Genomic DNA, 17936 nt, shown 5'->3' on the forward strand with positions numbered 1-17936 from the left:
ATTTATTGGTGAACCTATGCCCTAGGCTTTTTATTCATTGTTTTTTCCTCCTACTTTTATTCTTTCCCACTTTTACTCTTCGTAGTTTAGTTTCCTTCGATCATTATATTTTAGTTACTTTATAATCTAGATTATATTAATTAATTAGGAATAGAAAGACTCGTTTCTCTGTGGATTCGACTCTACTTCCCTATCTACATTAGTTAGAGGATTTAGGAATTACTTTTGATTAGGGGATACGACTTTACCTTATCAGGCACTGGTTCTTAAAAACCGGTAGCAAAAAAATTAGGCGGGATTAGTATAAAAAAAATGCCACCAGTTCAAACCAAACCATTTCCAAATTGGTGAAATGGCACCGGTTTGAACCGGTGGCAATTCATTAATGTAAAAAAAAAAAAAACCCGCCCCTCTATTTTCTTTCTCTTTCCTCAATCTTGAGTTCTTTCTCTCTCTTCTTTCTCCTGTCTCCTCAACTAAGATCTCCCTCTTCTCTCTCTCTTTCCTCTCTCCTCAACTAGATCTAAGATTTCTGATTTCTACTCCACCTCACCCTCGTACATCTTCTTTTTCGGTGGTCGTCCCGATCAAGTCTAAAACAAGGTTCTCTATTCTGGCGGCTTCAACAGTTCAACACGGTTGGTAGTACTGTAGCATCGTTTATTCCAGGTAATTCGCTTCTACATATTCAATTTCTTAACAATTTTGGGTAAAATTAGTCTGTGAATTTATATAATCAACTATGGGAGTCGATTGATATAACATGCAAGGTAGAAAACCCAATTTGTTTGCCAAATTATTCAAAATTTAAGCGTCTATTGGGGTCGATTAATATAATTAATTAATTCTGTCACACTATTTACGGTTCGATTTTTTTTTTCAATTGTTTTGCGATTCTTTGTTATTGGTTTATTATGATTATTTTCTTGCTAATTTTGTATTAAATTGTTGTTTTATTTTCGATTTTATTGTGATTTTTATTGCAATTTTCTGGAAATTTTGTTGACTGATTATACTCTATATTTGAGTTGGGTATGCAAAATTAAAGATTTTCCACCCAAGTTGGGTATACTCGTGTTGCTGCCTTTCCTTTTTTTTTTATTGGAAGTATGATGGTTTATTTTGTTTTTTGGTTTTTGTTTGGTTATGAATCTGATGGGGTTTTTGATTTGTTGTGGAATTAGTTTTGATTTTTGGGTTTCGGGGATTGAGATTGATCTGATTGGATTGGGATTTTGTGGGATTTCATTGAATTATTGTAATTTGATCTTATAATGTGGAACTGTGATAGGTTTTTGTGATATGGTTGATTTTGGATTATGAGCTTAATTTGGGAGTTTTTATTTTTGAGCTGAATTTAAGCTAGTATTGCTCTGCCGGTTTAATTAAAACTACACTACTTCTTGTCTTTGATAAATACACACTCTGAGATCTCTTATCTTTGTTTGTTGATGCAAGTGGCTGTCAGAGATGTTATCTATATTAAAGCGAACAATGGGGCAGTTAAGTGGGTGGGAATAAGTGATGCTTTTTTCCACAGAGTTCGACCTTGAGGCAAAGGAGTATGTCCCACTTCCTAAAGGAGAAGTTCACAAAAAAAAAAAAAAAACAAAAAAAAAAAGGAAATTGTGCAGGTTTGTGATGTGATTGTTTGGGTGTTTTGGATTTTTTTTTTTTTTTTTTTTGTTCTCCTCTAGCTTAATTTGGGTGTTTTGGATTTTTTTTTTTGTTCTCCTTCAGCTTAACTTCATTGAGACAAATTATGAGCTTAATTTGGGTGTTTTGGATTTTTTTTGTTCTCATTCAGCTTGGGATTGTTTGGAATGGTTTTGTGAGTATACTAGTATCAAATGTGATTTGTTTTGTGCGATTATACTAGTATCTATTTTTGTGTTTGTGATTTTGTTTGGGATTGTTATGTTGGATGATTGCTTTGTTTGTAATGATGATTATTTTGCTACTTGGATTTGAAAAAGATCTCGAAAAGATGTTATTTTTGGTTGTTTTGGTGGATTGATTGGTATGATAATTGGTTTCTCTTTGTTCTTGGTGTGTTAATTGAGGTTATGTGTATTAGAATGAATTTTTAGAATTACTCTTTGTTTCCTTTGCTTTAGTTCCTGTATTTTTTAGAGTGCGTGTTATCAGGTTTATGTAGCTACTCATAACAAACTTATGTAGGCGTTCGGTTTAAGATGAGCACTGTAATATTTATAGAGATATCATACATGAATGAAATAACATTATTATCTATCATTCTACCGGTTTAATATTATTGTTAATGGATGCTTGTAAATGCAATGCTTTATTGGTTTATACTTTACATAATGGTACTGAATTTCTGCCAAATTTTCATCTTAGAATAAGCTATTTACCCACTGAACCAATCTTTTCTTTTATCATTGGCATGTGTGCAGTGATAAATAGAGCAACCTAAGTATGATGATTGAGATGTCAGTTTGAATAATTCAGAAGAAATAAATGGTTTCACATAGGCATTCTATCCCTTTACTCTTTTATCTGTAGAATTAACATTTTTTTGCAGGTATCGGCGTATACACAGTGATTCAGGATCGCATAACGTCTTAAATCATTCTCCGTCCGTATCGACTACTTTGACTATCGTTTTCGAAACTGACGTTTCTAAAACTCAATCAAAGTGGGGGCATCTGTAGACACCTAAAAATGTCTACCCAAAACCAAACCCGATGATGAACAACCTTTCACCGTCATTATTGGTCGGGCTGAGTATTTAATCTTTGGAGTGCTTAAATCCATATTTCCATTCCATAAAATAACCCAATTCCTATCTTATTTCCCCAAACCATAACTAATTTTCCTCTTTTTGTGCCTTTAAACCCAAAATAATTCATTTCGTGTCCTTTAAAATCATTCATTTCGTGTCCTTTTTATAAAACATTTATACCAGTTTTTTTTTGTCCATAATATAGGTCCAATGAATGAATAATTGGATGGACTTTGAAAAGAGCTTTCCAACGATATTTTATAAGCCCAAATCTGAGTTATAATGAATAAGTTATGGCCAAAATACTAAACTGAGCCCAATCTGAACCTAAGTCCACCTTACCTACGACCCAATGATCATGTGGAGGGTCCAAAGGATTTAATCTCATTGCTAAAACGATTAGGATTAATTGAAAGCTTCTATAAGTTTCTAAAATATCTTAATTAATTTTTATGAAAAGATAAGATTAAAGAGTTTGAAATAAATAAAATTCCTCTTTTTGAAAGTTCTATTTCTATTCGAATTGAAAGACGTTCAAAGATAGTCAGATATTATTTTCTTGCCTCATAGTTTTTATCCAAATCTTATATGGTTGGATAGACCTTGAAATTATCTTTCCAATGATATATTATAATATCAATTTTGAGCTATAACGTAAAAGATATGAATGAGTTACCAAACTCTATCCAAAACTGACACCGTCCCACTATTTTGGCCATATCTTTTTTTTCTAAAAAGGATTTTTATCTGATTTTAATTGTGTTAGAAAGTAGACTTCAACAGCTTTCCAACGACATATTATTTATCTTATTCTGATTTTTGGATAAAAAGATATGATAAAAACAAAATTCCCAAAAACTGCTTTCTATCACAAGAGTATTATTCCAATTCAAATTCTTATCTTTTCTTAATTCTTCGACCCTTCTTTTTCCTTATAAATAGAGGTCATATCTCCCCTTTTTCAATCGTCAACAAGCTTGATCATCAAATCATTCTCTCTTCCTCTCTTTTATACCAAAAATCATTCTCTTCTCTCTCTCTCTCACTCATATTCTAAGCCTTAAACCTATATTTCTAATTACACCATTCTTCCATTAAGCACTCCAAGGAGTCCATACTTGACCCGAGGTTCTGTCCTTAAATCAAGGCGTAAAAGGTATAAATAACTGAGGGTTTGGTTTTGGGGAGACACTTTTAGGTGTCTACAGGTACATGTAACTTGTGTATGCAAATCTTTCTAATAAAAGGCTTGATTTTTAGAGTTGCATTTGTTTCCTTTGCATGAGCTCCTACATTAGTCTTCTTGTTTAGTTTCTTGAATTAAGTTGGTTTGACTATGCTTTCATTATTGTTTATGCTATTTATATGATTAGAGTGAATGATTAGAAGGGGGGCAATGGGTGATTAGAGTGTTAATTTCTATTTGTCTCTCCAGCTATCTGATTGTGGTAATTATAACTCTATTATGCCTTCTGCACTGCACACTGTGCTACCTTGTTAACATGACCAGGGTGACAAGGCACGGGTCATACACTCATACAAACTCTCCTATTTATGACAAGGCATGGGTTTCTCTTATTCTCTTTTACCTCTTTGTTCTTTGAGTTCTATCAATGCACATTTTCATTTAATGCTTTTTGTATGCAGGTTGTTTGGGAAGACCATATAGAACTAGACAACATGACTTATGAGGTTTATTTGGCATCCTCCTCTTCTTTTAGTTCCCCCTTTTTCTTTTTCTTTTTTGTGTTTCTTTGTACATTTTGTGCATACTTTCTTGTGTCCTTATTGATTTGAATGGTAAGTAAATTGAGTCAAGTTTTGTGATTTTACTACTGTGATATACAGATTGGACAATTGTAGATTAGTTCATGTTCTTAATAAAAAGACGACTATAGCTATATATGAACAACTTTATGTCTTTGTCATAAAATGTGGAAGTGTTACTTTTAAGCTTGTGTAAATGTGTATTTGATCCCTATTGTGACTTGCCTAGATGGGAGAACCTTAAATTTTGAGCCCCGGGTTTTTTTATTAAAATGAGTAAAATATGGAAGTGGAGTTCAAAAGAGAACATTCATCAAAACCAAGTCATGACTCTGTAACAATTGCACCATTTTTTTCTTTTCTTTTCTTTTCTTTTTTTTTTCTTTTTTTTTTTTAAACCTTCATAGGACTACAACAATACAACTCACTAGTAGTCATGACTCAGTATTTTTTTTAATTTTCAATATGACTTTGATTGTTTTTAATTACTGTTAAGTGTATGGTAGTAGGTTGAATTTGAAAATTCAATATGATTTATGCTTTTGGTTCAGGGATCCTTAATTTAGATTTTTCAAGTAATTGTGAAATCACGATATGATGAATTGATGATTCATGATTGTTTGGATGCTTGTTATTGGTTGAATTGTGGGTAAAATTCAATTTAGAATGTTAGCATAGTACTTAGATTCAGTAAAATGATTAAATATTCTACTTTTGTAAAATGAAATTAAAAAATTGAAAGAATAAAGAAGCATTTGAGGAAAAGTAGACTTCTGTTTATGCACTATATTCCTGGATCTGTTTAGCCGTTGCCTCGTAAGGCTGCTGCTGTACGCTTCTATGCCCTGATGCTGCTGCTATGCTCTACGCCACAGCTGTAATTCTCTTGCTATTGCTAATCTGCTCTACGCTACTGTTAATTTTGTGTTGTTTTGTTGTCATATTTGCTTATAAAATTTTCATTTTTGTCATCTGTTTTTTAAAAAAAAATTTATTGAGTTGTGCCTCAAAAATCTGTTATAACAGTCATAGTTTCTGCATATTTCAAAAGACAGAAGGAAAGATTATTCGTACAAAAATCTTTTTTTTTAATGGAATACTAATAGTAAGAAATTCAGAATAAAGAGTTCCTATTGGCTGTGGGAATTCAGAAGGTTGGACTGTGAGATAAGGGTATGCACGTGTATGTCTAAAAGCCTTACACTTGACTTAGCTTGTAGTTTGAGATTACGTGTATCAATATGTACCCCATGCACAATTTTGAGGGTGGATGTATTGGAGAGGTTTCGATTGATTCCTGTGATTGCAGAAGGGTTTGAGCCTGTTTATGTTCCTCAATTGACGGCGAATATGCAAATTGGTTTGCTGGTAAGGATTGAAGAAAGAATAAAAATTTGAATGACCGAATTGAATTGTTGAATTCTAATGCTATATTGTCTTTTTAAGTCTAATACAGAGTACATTTTCGCCTTGATTTCTCCTTTTCCATAAAAATGATTATTTATGATTATAAGCAGACTTTCAGGCAATGTACCAAACTAAGCTTTTTATTATACTGAAATTTTAACATTTAGTTTTTAATAAAGCTCTCTGCTCTCTCAGGCCTGATCAGGATGATTTCCTTGCTAAGTAAGGGGTTCAAGCTGCGATTTTGACAAATTTGAAGATGCTAATGCAGGTAAACTCCATAATGTATACTTGATATCATTTCATGTGCTTAATGTTGGGGTTTGGTGAGTCCGACTCATCGCGGAAACAAACCGAAAAACAAGACCGCACTCGCAATAAATAAAACCATAAACATAATTAACTTAATGACAAGATTAAGATAATAAATATACCTTTGACACGTGCTTCGCCCGACCACTAGGGCTCTTACTTGAAATCAAGCCTCAATAATATAACGGCCTCCAACGATGATCTACCTACAACTCGAACACCAGCTAGGTCCAATGCCTTGGAGTTAGCAAGGCCCGAACGAAACCCGAGTAATTGAGTTCAAAGGTTTTCACAAAGGTGATGCCTTTTTCAACTCTTGAGTTCAAAGGTTTTCACTACTAGTGATGCCTTTTCCAACTCTTACTCAAGTGAACAATCCCATTCCTTGGCTATTTATAAGGAAAGCTTCCTTTTGAATTCCACTCATCTTTCAATGTCGGACTTTTTCACAAAAAGATCTCACATGGAAAGATTGATGAATTCAACCCTTAGTTAAAAAAACCAAGGTACAAGTAACAAGTGTCACATGGTTAGGCGAGGACCACTTTCTCACTTGGTCCCCAAGGCAACTCACATGCATTGTGAGCTAACCATGTGTCACCCAACCTTGAGCCCCAAGTTAGGTTCGGTTGGGCCACTTTCTTTTTGCCCGTGTCCAAGACCCGTCACCCGGGTCCACAACCCCCTTGCCACATGCGCTACCTCCATGGCGTGCTGCCATGTGTGATGCCACGTGGCACGCTCCTATATGGCACGCTTCCGTTGTTTTTGCGTCGTTGGGTTTTTCGCTGGTTGATTGAAGCATTTTTCCGTCTCGCCAATTCCTAAATTTTGGCTCGACATTTAAGATTCTCCGACGCTCGGTTTCGACCTCCAAGCTCGAATTTACGACTTTTAAATATAAATTACTCGGTTGACTAATTAATTCCTTCCGAATTAATTCGTCGCTTCGGCTCGTTAGTTGCTTGGGTGTGACCCAAAGGGTTCAGTTAAGATTAAGCTATAATATTAATTATGCATTAGTATTACTAATCGGAAGCGGCCTCCACCCAAGCATTCCGATCACTTGACCTTATTGAATCATTATCTTTCTAATAATTCTGAACCCACTATCAGAATAATACACTTGTTCGAAGGACACCATTCCTTTCAATCTCCCACTTGTCCTTCTGGACAAGTGAGCTTATATTGTATAGCCCTTTTCCTATGTCACTTAATGTCTCTTCATGAACTATAGGGTAAGATTATTCATCATCCCTATTACGTCCAGAAGTGTTTCTCAAAATTCGAGTTTAACTGTCAATAAATAAATGATTTCTAAAATCCATCTGAGCACGGCCTTGCATTTTCACAATCTCGCTCTTCGAGAGGCCTTGTAAAAAACAAAGACATATTCCCTATTTTTAGTAGGGGAACATTCCCAGTCTTGTAATGTAAACTTCTCTTACTAAGAGGACCTAGCCGCCCGATTACCGTCGTTATAATCCCCATGTACGGCAGACGTTTGACCAACATCAAAACAGACTAGTACTCAAACAAGAGACCTCACAACACTCATGGTCAAGGAAAAGAGTTCCGATAGCAATAAAGAGAAATATACTTATGATGATTTTATATCTCTTAAAGTATTCTCATAGGTCGATCCATGATATGTCTATTTTATATAGTGTTTTACCCCCGTCCCGTGGTCATCATTAGTAGTGTTTTTGGCTCTTTCAGGCCACTTTTATTACTAATTTGTGTGTTCTAGTGTTTTCGTAGTTCTAGTTATATTTTACAGGAAATTGCACTCTTGGAGCATTTTCCCAAGCCTTATTGGATCGACTACGGAAGCTAGAAGGACACGACCACTTTTGGAGCCCAAGATCGGTGAAAGCCGGTGACTAAGGGCTCGGTTATTTGGATCAAGAGGCAATTGGACCATGTATTCGAAACCCGAGAGGAAATATGGATTGGGCCGAGAAATCTAGCCCAATCGAAGTCCAAGCCTTGAAGATGAAGGTCGGGCCCGATCGGGCAAGCATACGCCTGATCAGGCGGATGCGCGCATGACTGCTATCAAGGAAAGGCGCGCCCGATCGGGTGAGCGTAGGCTCGATCGGGCGCGGCGCATTAGACTTGGCGTTGTAAAAAAGGCGGGCCCGATCGGGCGCCCCTTCGCCCGATCGGGCGCGTGTTTTTCTAGAGTCTGATTAGGCTTAGTTTAATTCGTGTTTTAGGAGAAGTATATATACGTTTTGTACGGATTATTTACTTACCTCTTTCTCTTAGACTTTCTCTCTCTACTTAGTATTTTTCTCTCTCTTAAATTCTCTCAAAACTCTTGTTCTTAATTCCTTAATTAATTCCAGATTTAGATTGGTACAATTTCTTCCCTTTTTAATTTCAGCTATTTTAATTGTTTTCTTGATTATGTTCTTATTTACTTATTGGATTGGTTTAGTTATGATGATAAGTGAGTAGTTTAATTCTAGGGTTTATGGGGATCCATGATTAATATGAAGGGATAGTTTGTTATTATTGATTGTTGATATTGCATGATGATTTCCTATTGAATTGTTTTAATTCTTTGCAATTAGATTATGAATCGAGCAGATGTAATTTGATTGTGAATGTTTAGCAATAGAATTGATGAATCGAGCAGATGTTGATTTAATATTAAAGGCTATTTTTAATAGGAACTTAGGTCTAATAAATTGCGAGAGCCTGTTAGATCTATGTTGGTTAATAAATTGCGAGAGCCTGTTAATCATATTATCTATGCATTGTTAATTATTAATTACTTTGTTCTATCCCGGAATATTAATTATTGGTGAACCTGTGACCCTAGGCCTTTTTATTATTGTTTCTTTTCTCCTTAAACTCATTCTTCGTAGTATAAATAGATTTCATACTAAAAACATTGGTTACTTGGATAATTTAGAATATAATAATTAATTATAACTAAAAAGACTTGTTTCCCTGTGGAGTTCGACCCTACTTCCCTATCTGCCTTAGTTAGTGATTTAGGTAATTATTTTTTATTAGGGGATACGACTTTACCCTGTCAAAATTTGGCGCTGTTGCCGGGGAAACGGTTTTATTTTTATTTTCTGATTATATTTTTGTAGTCTAGATTATCCTCCCTTTTGCCTCAGAGAACATTAGTTCTTTGAGGCAAATCTCATATTTGTCTTTAGTTCTTTGTTTATGCCCAGGTGTTCTAGATCAGGTGACATCCCTTTTGATCCTGAGATCGAGCGTTCTTTTCATAGGCAAAGGAGACTCTATAGACAAATTCTGGCGGGTTCTGAGGAGGACAACGATCGAAGAGATCCTCCCCCTGATTCTAGTGATACAGATATTCCTTCAGATTCAGAATCAGAGATGACGGCCCAGAAGAAACTTAGTGATTATTCGCAACCGAAGCTCACAGATTTCCCGCACCTTACTCCTACTTTGGCTCTAGATAGAGTTCAATTTGAGATCAAGCCCCAATTTATCACTATGATAGAGAGGAAGCAGTTCAGCGGAGCTAAGGGTGAAGATCCTAACCTTCACATCGCAGATTTCTGCCAATATTGTAACACCATTAGACAAGCCGGGGTCACGCAGGACCAAATCAGGGAGATTCTTTTCCTCTTTTCATTATGTGGCAAAGCAAAATTATGGTTTAATGGTTTGAATAGAATTGCACTTGGTTTTACTGACTGGGAAACTCTTGCTTTGAATTTCTATAATAAATATTATCCTGCAGAGAGAACAGCGGTACTAAGAAGTGCTATTCAGAATTTCGCTCAAGAGGCCGACGAAACGTTATATGAGGCTTGGGAGAGGTTCAAGGATCTACAGAGAGAGTGCCCCCACCACAATCTAGCACAATGGCAATTGATCCAAGCATTTTATAATGGACTTGGAAATTCTTCTAGATCAGTACTAGATTCGGCAGCTAGTGGGAGGTTTATGAATTTAAATGTGGATGACGCAGGACAGGTTATCGAAGACATGGCAATACACAATTCCCAATATGGGAATCCGAGGGGGTTTGCAAATAAGGGAAAACATAATGTCGATTCCGTATCCTTTTTGTAAGCTCAATTAACATCTATTTGTCAAAAATTAGATAATCTTACTGCTGCTCCTAACTCTGTAGCTAATGTTTCTGCTGTTGCTAACCATGAAGCTTTTTGTGAAAATTGTGGAATTGTAGGTCATTGGGAGCAAGATTGTAGGAGCTCTATGGAACAAGTTAATGTCTTCCAAACTTATAGGCAAAATAACCCGTATTCCAATTCCTACAATGCCGGTTATAAAAACCATCCTTATCTTTCATACCGGAGTACCAATGTACAAAACCCTCCACCTCCACAACAACCACAACAGCAACCCCCACCACAGCAAAAATATTATCATCCTAATGCCGGCAAGAAAAGCCAAGCATCACCCTCATCATCTTCCGACCCTACCATGACAGAAATTAGAGCGATGCTAGCTAATATGCAGAAGCACATGGAGAATAGGGATGCGCAAATTGATTCTATTCTAGCCCATAATAAAATCATGGACAATCAAATTGCACAACTTTCATCTACCCTACAATCCCGTCAGCAGGGAGCTCTACCATCACAATCTATCCATCCTACAGATCATGCTAATGCAATCACTCTAAGGAGTGGTTCACATTATGATGGACCTCTTATGCCAAAGGAAGATGGACCAGTTTCTGATCTAGATTCCTCTATACCAAACGGTAATCCTGCTAGCCCTGCAGGGCTACAAAAAAATACTAACCCTACTAATGTTTCTGTGCAGGGTAAATTGCAGGATCAGGGAGGAGATGTACAGAGCCCAGTTATCAAGCTTCCATTCCCTAATAGACAACTGAAGAGTAAGCTTGATAAACAATTCGGTAAGTTTTTAGAGGTTGTGAAAAACCTGCAGGTAACAGTTCCTTTCACTGACTTAATCACTCAAGTACCTGCTTATGCTAAATTCATGAAAGACATTCTGACTAGGAAAAGGGCCTTTAATGAAGTAGAAACTGTAGCTTTCACAGAGGAGTGTAGCGCTTATTTGCAAAATAAATCACCTACTAAACTAAAGGATCCCGGTAGTTTTTCTATCCCTTGTCACATTGGGAATGTTTTTATTGATAAAGCTTTATGTGATCTGGTGCTAGTGTCAGTGTCATGACATCATCTATATGTGCTAAATTAAATATGGGGGAATTAAAAATTACTAATATAACTTTGCAAATGGCAGATTGTTCGGTAAAATATCCTTTAGGTATTTTAGAGGACGTACCTGTCAGAGTTGGTAAATTTTTTATTCCTGTTGATTTTGTTGTTTTAGATATGGCAGAGGACACACAAATACCCATTATATTAGGTAGGCCTTTCCTCCACACTGCAGGAGCTATTATTGATGTGAAAAATGGTAAACTAACCCTTTCTGTAGGTGACGATAATGTTACCTTTAATTTAGGGAAGGTTTTGAAAGGGCCTATGTTAGAGGAAAATTGCTGTTATATTGATACAATTGATATAATGGACGATATTTGTGTTGATAGCTTGCCACAGGTTCTTGCGAAGGATCCCTTGGAGGAAGTTCTCTGCGGGAATTTATCTAGCGACAATGCAAGCATTTGGGGTAATGAGGTACAAATATTGAAAAGGCTCTTTCCTTAGAAGAGTTAAGCCCCAAGGAGACAATGAAGGTAGTAAATTTAGTTCAGGAATCAAAACCTGTAGAGGTCAAGAAACCTGAGCTAAAACCTCTCCCTTCTCATTTAAAATATGTTTTTCTAGATGAGCAGGAACTACACCCCGTGATCATCAGTACTGCACTCACTGACCTACAATCTTCCCAACTTCTAGGGGTCCTCAAAACCCATAAGAAGGCTATAGGGTACAGTATTGATGATCTCAAGGGTATTAGCCCTGATTTTTGCATGCACAGGATTCATCTAGAGGACAATTACAAGCCCTGCATTCAACCCCAACGAAGATTAAATCCCAACATGCAGGAAGTAGTCAAGAAATAGGTGATGAAATTACTTGATGCAGGTATCATCTATCCTATTTCTGACTCCAAGTGGGTAAGTCCTGTGCAGGTAGTACCGAAGAAGGGTGGGATGACTGTGATAACTAATGATAAAAATGAATTAATTCCCACTAGAACTGTAACAGGGTGGCGTATATGCATAGATTATCGTAGACTAAATATCGCCACTAAAAAGGATCGCTTCCCTCTCCCCTTTATTGATCAAATGCTTGAGAGGTTAGCTAATCACAAATTCTTTTTCTATTTGGACGGGTATTCGGGATTTTTCCAAATTCCGATTCACCCTGAAGATCAGGAAAAGACCACCTTTACATGCCCTTATGGCACTTTTGCATATCGTAGAATGCCCTTTGGTTTATGTAATGCACCTGCTACCTTTCAACGTTGCATGATGAGCATTTTTTCTGATTTCATAGAGTCTATTATGGAGGTCTTTATGGATGATTTTAGCGTATATGGTTCTTCATTTGATTCATGCTTAATTAACCTCGCTAAAATATTGAAAAGATGTGAAGAGTGCAACTTAGTACTTAATTGGGAGAAATGTCACTTTATGGTGACAGAGGGAGTAGTCCTTGGCCATATTATATCTGATAAGGGCATACAAGTAGACAAAGCTAAAATATCAGTGATTGAGCAATTACCTCCCCTAGTCAATGTTAAGGGAGTTAGAAGCTTCTTGGGTCATGCGGGGTTTTATCGCCGCTTTATCAAAGATTTTTCTAAAATTGCTAAACCACTGACACAGCTTTTGCTCAAGGATGCCCCATTTATTTTTACTGACGAGTGTCTTGAGGCTTTTAACAGGATTAAGCATGCTTTGATATCGGCACCAATCATATGTGCTCCCGATTGGAACCTTCCTTTCGAGATCATGTGTGATGCAAGTGACTATGCACTAGGAGTCGTGCTCGGACAGAGGAAGGACAAGGTTTTGCATGCTATTTATTATGCTAGCGAAACCTTAGATGAAGCCCAAGTCAACTATGCCACCACAGAAAAGGAGTTTCTTGCTGTTATTTATGCTTTAGAAAAATTTAGATCATATCTAGTTGGTTCTAAAGTTATTGTTTTTACTGATCATGCAGCATTGAAATACTTGATAGCTAAGGCGGAATCAAAGCCAAGGCTACTCCGTTGGGTTCTCTTGCTCCAAGATTTCAACATTGAAATAAAAGATAAAAAGGGAGCAGAGAACGTAGTGGCAGACCACTTGTCACGTATCAGGTATGATAAGGGTAAGGATTCTTTACCTATAGATGATTCTTTCCCTGATGATAACCTGTATGCAGTTGTAGAGCATCACCCTTGGTACGCCGATTTTGCTAATTATATAGTGGGTGGTACTCTACCTCCTGACTTGTCCTACCAACAGAAAAAGAAATTCCTTTATGATGTTAAACATTATTTTTGGGATGACCCTTTTTTGTTTCGTGAGTGTGCAGACGGATTATTTCGCAGGTGTGTTCCCGAATGGGAGGTTCACAACGTCCTTAACAGTTGTCATACTTAACCCTATGGTGGACATCATGGCCCCACTAAAACGGTGGCTAAGATTAATGAGTCAGGCTTCTTTTGGCCTACTATGTTTAAAGATGCTAACACTTTTGTGCAGGCTTGTGACTCTTGCCAGAGGACTGGCAACATTTCGCGGAGGCATGAGATGCCCCAAACTGGAATTCTCGAAGTTGAAATATTTGATGTTTGGGGTATCGACTATATGGGGTCGTTCCCTGATGAGTGGCATTTATGCCACAATTTAATGTACTCTTTACGGGTTTTTCCCACCCATTTGTAGCTTGTTTGCCCCCTTTTCTCTCCTTTTTGTTCCTCTTTTCCTTGTTTGCCTTTCTCCTTGTTTTCTTTGTTTTTGTTTTGTAGGAACCAAGGCATTGGAAGGAGAGCAATTCACACCCAATCTCCCCTGTGTGCGGGCGCGCAGAACTGGGAGAACCCGCGCACATTTGGCTTCTTGGCAGAAAACAAGCAGGAGAGTTGTGCGCCATGTGTGCGCTCAGTGTGCGGGCGCGCGACTAGTGTGCGCGGGCGCGCAGCTCTGGGAGAACCCGCGCACAGCACAGCAACAGAAGCAGAACCAAAACAGAGTGTTGCGTGCGCCATGTGTGCGCCTTGTGTGCGGGCGCACACCACTCAAGAGCGGGCGCGCAGTATTGCTGAGAGAAGGCGCGCATCCATGGGTCTCCTCCTCCGTACCCACAGATCTGCGGGCGCGCAAGATCTGCGAAGGCGCACACCTAGCTTCTGCGCGGGCGCGCACTATATTTGCGCGGGCGCGCACTATATTTGCGCGGGCGCGCACCGCTGAACTGCAGTTTATTTTATTGCGTATTTTGTATCTTTTAGGGGGACCTATATATATAGGCCGTAGAGAAGTTTAGAGAGATCTGATCACTACTTAGAAACATTTTTTTAGCCCTAATCTAGAGAGAGAAACTTCATTAGTAGAGAGAGAAAGTGTGGATTTCCATTGATGAACTTGGATGTTGAAGAAGGAGCTTTCTTGAACCTTTGTAAATCTTCATCTTCAATTAATGAGCAATTTCTTACTCTCTTTCTTTGCTTTTGTATTTAGTTTTACTTGCTTATTTTAGTTTTCCTTCATTGCTTATTGATCATGTTGATGCTTATTGATTTGATGATTGATATTGCCTTCAATATGATTTGTGAGTAGTCCCCTAGCCAAGGGTGTGGGGATGATGTAGTTGTTAATTGATTCATGCTATTGATGTTGGGGTTTTGTTAATGGTGATTAAAGTCTTTGTGTGTTTGATGTTCTTTAATCTTCTTGCAAGTGCACATTGTTAGTTGATTAAAGGTGAATCTTTGCTAATAAGAAACGGAAGTTGACTTAGTTAAGATTCATTACTATCGATAGTTCTTTGATTGCACCTTCTAATATATGGTTCTAGTGTGAAAACATAGAGGCTATGTTAGGAGAATTTGATTGACCCCGGAAGGCGGTTAGATTAAGCTTTAATTCGATATTCTTACATGCTTAGTTTACCATTACCTTGCCTCCGTATTATTGCATGATCAATTGGCCACTACATCTACCTACTTCCCTTGGTGCTTAGTTATATTGGTTTTAATCATCCTTAATCTCTAGTTTAGTTTCTTAACTTCTCACACTTCTTGTTCCGAGGTAGCTTAAATATTGAGTAGTGAATGTGGTGTTTATGCATGTCTCCTTGTGGTTCGACCCCTATACTTGCCTTATACTTGTATTAGGTTTGTTTAGGTGTATAAATTATATTTGATTGAGGTGTAGTCGTTTGACGATGCGATTATTCCCTTGTCAAATTTGGCGCCGTTGCCGGGGAGACGGCTTCCATTAATTTTCCACTACTTCATTTGAGACTATCTCATTTCTTATCTTTTAGTATTTGTTACTTCTTGTTACTTGTCAGTGCTTACGTTCTCCTTAGCTTTGTTGTATGAACAGAGGACGAACTCGCTCAAGGTCCTTGGTCCCCATTGATTTAGAGTTAGAAAGATCTTTGTCCTTACTTCGAAGAGAAGCGAGAGCGAGGAGTAGATACTCCTCAAGTGAAGATACTCCACCATCTTCACCCCCAAGTGAAGACCTAGATAGCCCTAGTTTGCTATCAAGTCCCGATATCAACCCCTTTTCAAACTTTAAGTCCGGAAGTGAAGACAATCCTAAAATGGGAGAGAATACACCTTTGAGCCGTCTTGGGGCTCCCGAAGCCTTTAGAGCCCAAAGTGGGATCCTAACTCCTACCACTCAAGCCAACAACTTCGAAATCAAGCCCAATTTGATTGCTTTGATAGAGAGGAAACAATTCTCGGGTGGGAAATTTGAGAGCCCTCATGAGCATCTAAAAGAATTTGAGAAATATTGTGACACAATCAAAGCCAACGGGGTGACTCAAGAGTACATCCGTCTCAAGATGTTTCCATTTTCTTTAATTGGGAGAGGTCTAGAATGGCTAGAGAAGGAGGTGCCCCCTAACTCTCTCACAACTTGGGACCAAGTGACTACGGCTTTCTTGAGGAGATTTTATAACCATAGGAAGACCGCCGAGGCTCGATCATTGATCCAAGGCTTTCGCCAAAAGAGTGGTGAGACTCTAAGTGCGGCATGGGACCGGTACAAGGAGCTTCAACGCCAATGCCCACATCATGGGATACCCAAGTATCAACTCATCCACACTTTCTATGGAGGTCTCTCACCTCAAGGAAGAACAAGCCTAGATGCCGCCGCCGGCGGTCCAATCATGAACAAGGGAGAGGATGAAGTGGAATGCATTATAGAGGAGGCCGCAAAGCACTATGATGATTGGTACGAAGGAGAAAGGGAGGCCACTTCTAGCAAAGGTGTCTATGCATTGGAGCAAGCCAACGCAATCAACAACCTTTCTTCCCAAATCTCCAAGATGGCCAAGCAAATGGATGAAATGATGAAAGAAAGATCCAATCCTCATGGTAATACCTCCCCTTCAACCAAGGGAGGCAATGGTATGACCACTTCTTCCCCCTCTTCTTATAACAAAATGCCTCAAGGATGCATGTTTTGCTCAAATTGTGAAACCTATGATCATGATACCTCCCATTGTGTGTATGCTTGTGAAGTTCAACCCCCTCCCTATGAACATGATAGTGTAGAAGATGTCAATGCCATGAATTTTTCTCCTAGAATGGAAAATGTAGGGAACTTGAGGCCAAACCCTAATCAAATAGGGAATTGGAATCAAGGTGGAAACCGTGGTTGGAATCAAAGTGGTGGTGGTTATGGTAACCAATATCATGGTGGGGGAGGCCCTTCTAATTTCAATGGAAGAGGCTACTCTAACCAAAGAGGGTATGGCTACCAAAACCAACAACCCAACTCCCGATACCAAGACCATCAAAATCAAAATTTTGGTGATCAAGGTAACATGGGAAATAATCGACAAAGCAATATTCCCAACCAAGGAACCGGAGGCAATAGGGGCCAAAATGTCTCTAACTATGCCCAAACCAATAGGCCTCCGGGTTTCCATCAATCCCAACTTCCTCCACCTCAACAACCTCTTCAAATTGAGGCACCTCCTAATGATCCCGTGATGGCTAAGCTAGATGCCATCATGAAGATGCATGAGGAGGAAAAGAAGAGGAATGAGGAAGAAAAGAAGCGAACCAATGCTCATATGAAAATGCTTGAAACCCAAATCGCCCAACTCGCTTCCAATTCTTCTTCTCCTTCTTCTTCTTCTATCCCTAGTCAAGGAGTCAACCCAAAACCTTTATATGCCGTGACAACAAGGAGTGGAAAGGTAGTAGGGAGTGACCCCTTAGTTGAGGAAGAATCTCGAAATGAAGTAGAGTTGGAGAGGGAGAGTGAGAGAACCAAGGAACCTTCTAATGTTGAGAGAGAGAGGGATGTTGAGGTACAAAAGGAAAAAGAGGCCACCCCCTTGCCCCTTAATCTCCAACCTAGAGAGGAGAGACTACCTTTTCCCCAAAGATTTGTGAGAACTAAGCTTGATGCTCAATTTGGGAAGTTTTTGGATGTGATCAAAAACTTGCATGTTTCCCTCCCTTTTATAGATGCTATGAAACAAATGCCCCATTACTCTAAGTTTTTGAAAGATCTTTTGAGTGGGAGAAGGGAGTGTGAGACGGTGAGCTTGACCGCCAA

The 17936-nt window shown here is 38.2% G+C and overlaps 1 long non-coding RNA gene and 2 other non-coding genes across 3 annotated transcripts; 1 reads left to right on the plus strand and 2 right to left on the minus strand.

Annotated features, from left to right (window-relative positions):
- The first annotated feature begins 426 nt into the window (after positions 1-426).
- Positions 427-1859, plus strand: LOC145630683 (uncharacterized). Its single transcript, XR_014112177.1, has 2 exons — positions 427-669; positions 1459-1859. It is a non-coding gene; the product is annotated as an uncharacterized LOC145630683 (long non-coding RNA).
- Positions 1860-9979: 8120 nt separating this feature from the next.
- On the minus strand, positions 9980-10086 carry LOC145633523 (small nucleolar RNA R71). The gene has a single exon (XR_014112843.1). It is a non-coding gene; the product is annotated as a small nucleolar RNA R71 (small nucleolar RNA).
- Positions 10087-16339: 6253 nt separating this feature from the next.
- LOC145633421 (small nucleolar RNA R71) lies at positions 16340-16445 on the minus strand. The gene has a single exon (XR_014112747.1). It is a non-coding gene; the product is annotated as a small nucleolar RNA R71 (small nucleolar RNA).
- Positions 16446-17936: the final 1491 nt, after the last annotated feature.

The sequence above is a fragment of the Chenopodium album genome, chromosome 5, assembly GCF_948465745.1.
Source record: "Chenopodium album chromosome 5, dcCheAlbu1.1, whole genome shotgun sequence".
In the NCBI taxonomy this organism is placed as follows: domain Eukaryota; kingdom Viridiplantae; phylum Streptophyta; class Magnoliopsida; order Caryophyllales; family Amaranthaceae; genus Chenopodium; species Chenopodium album.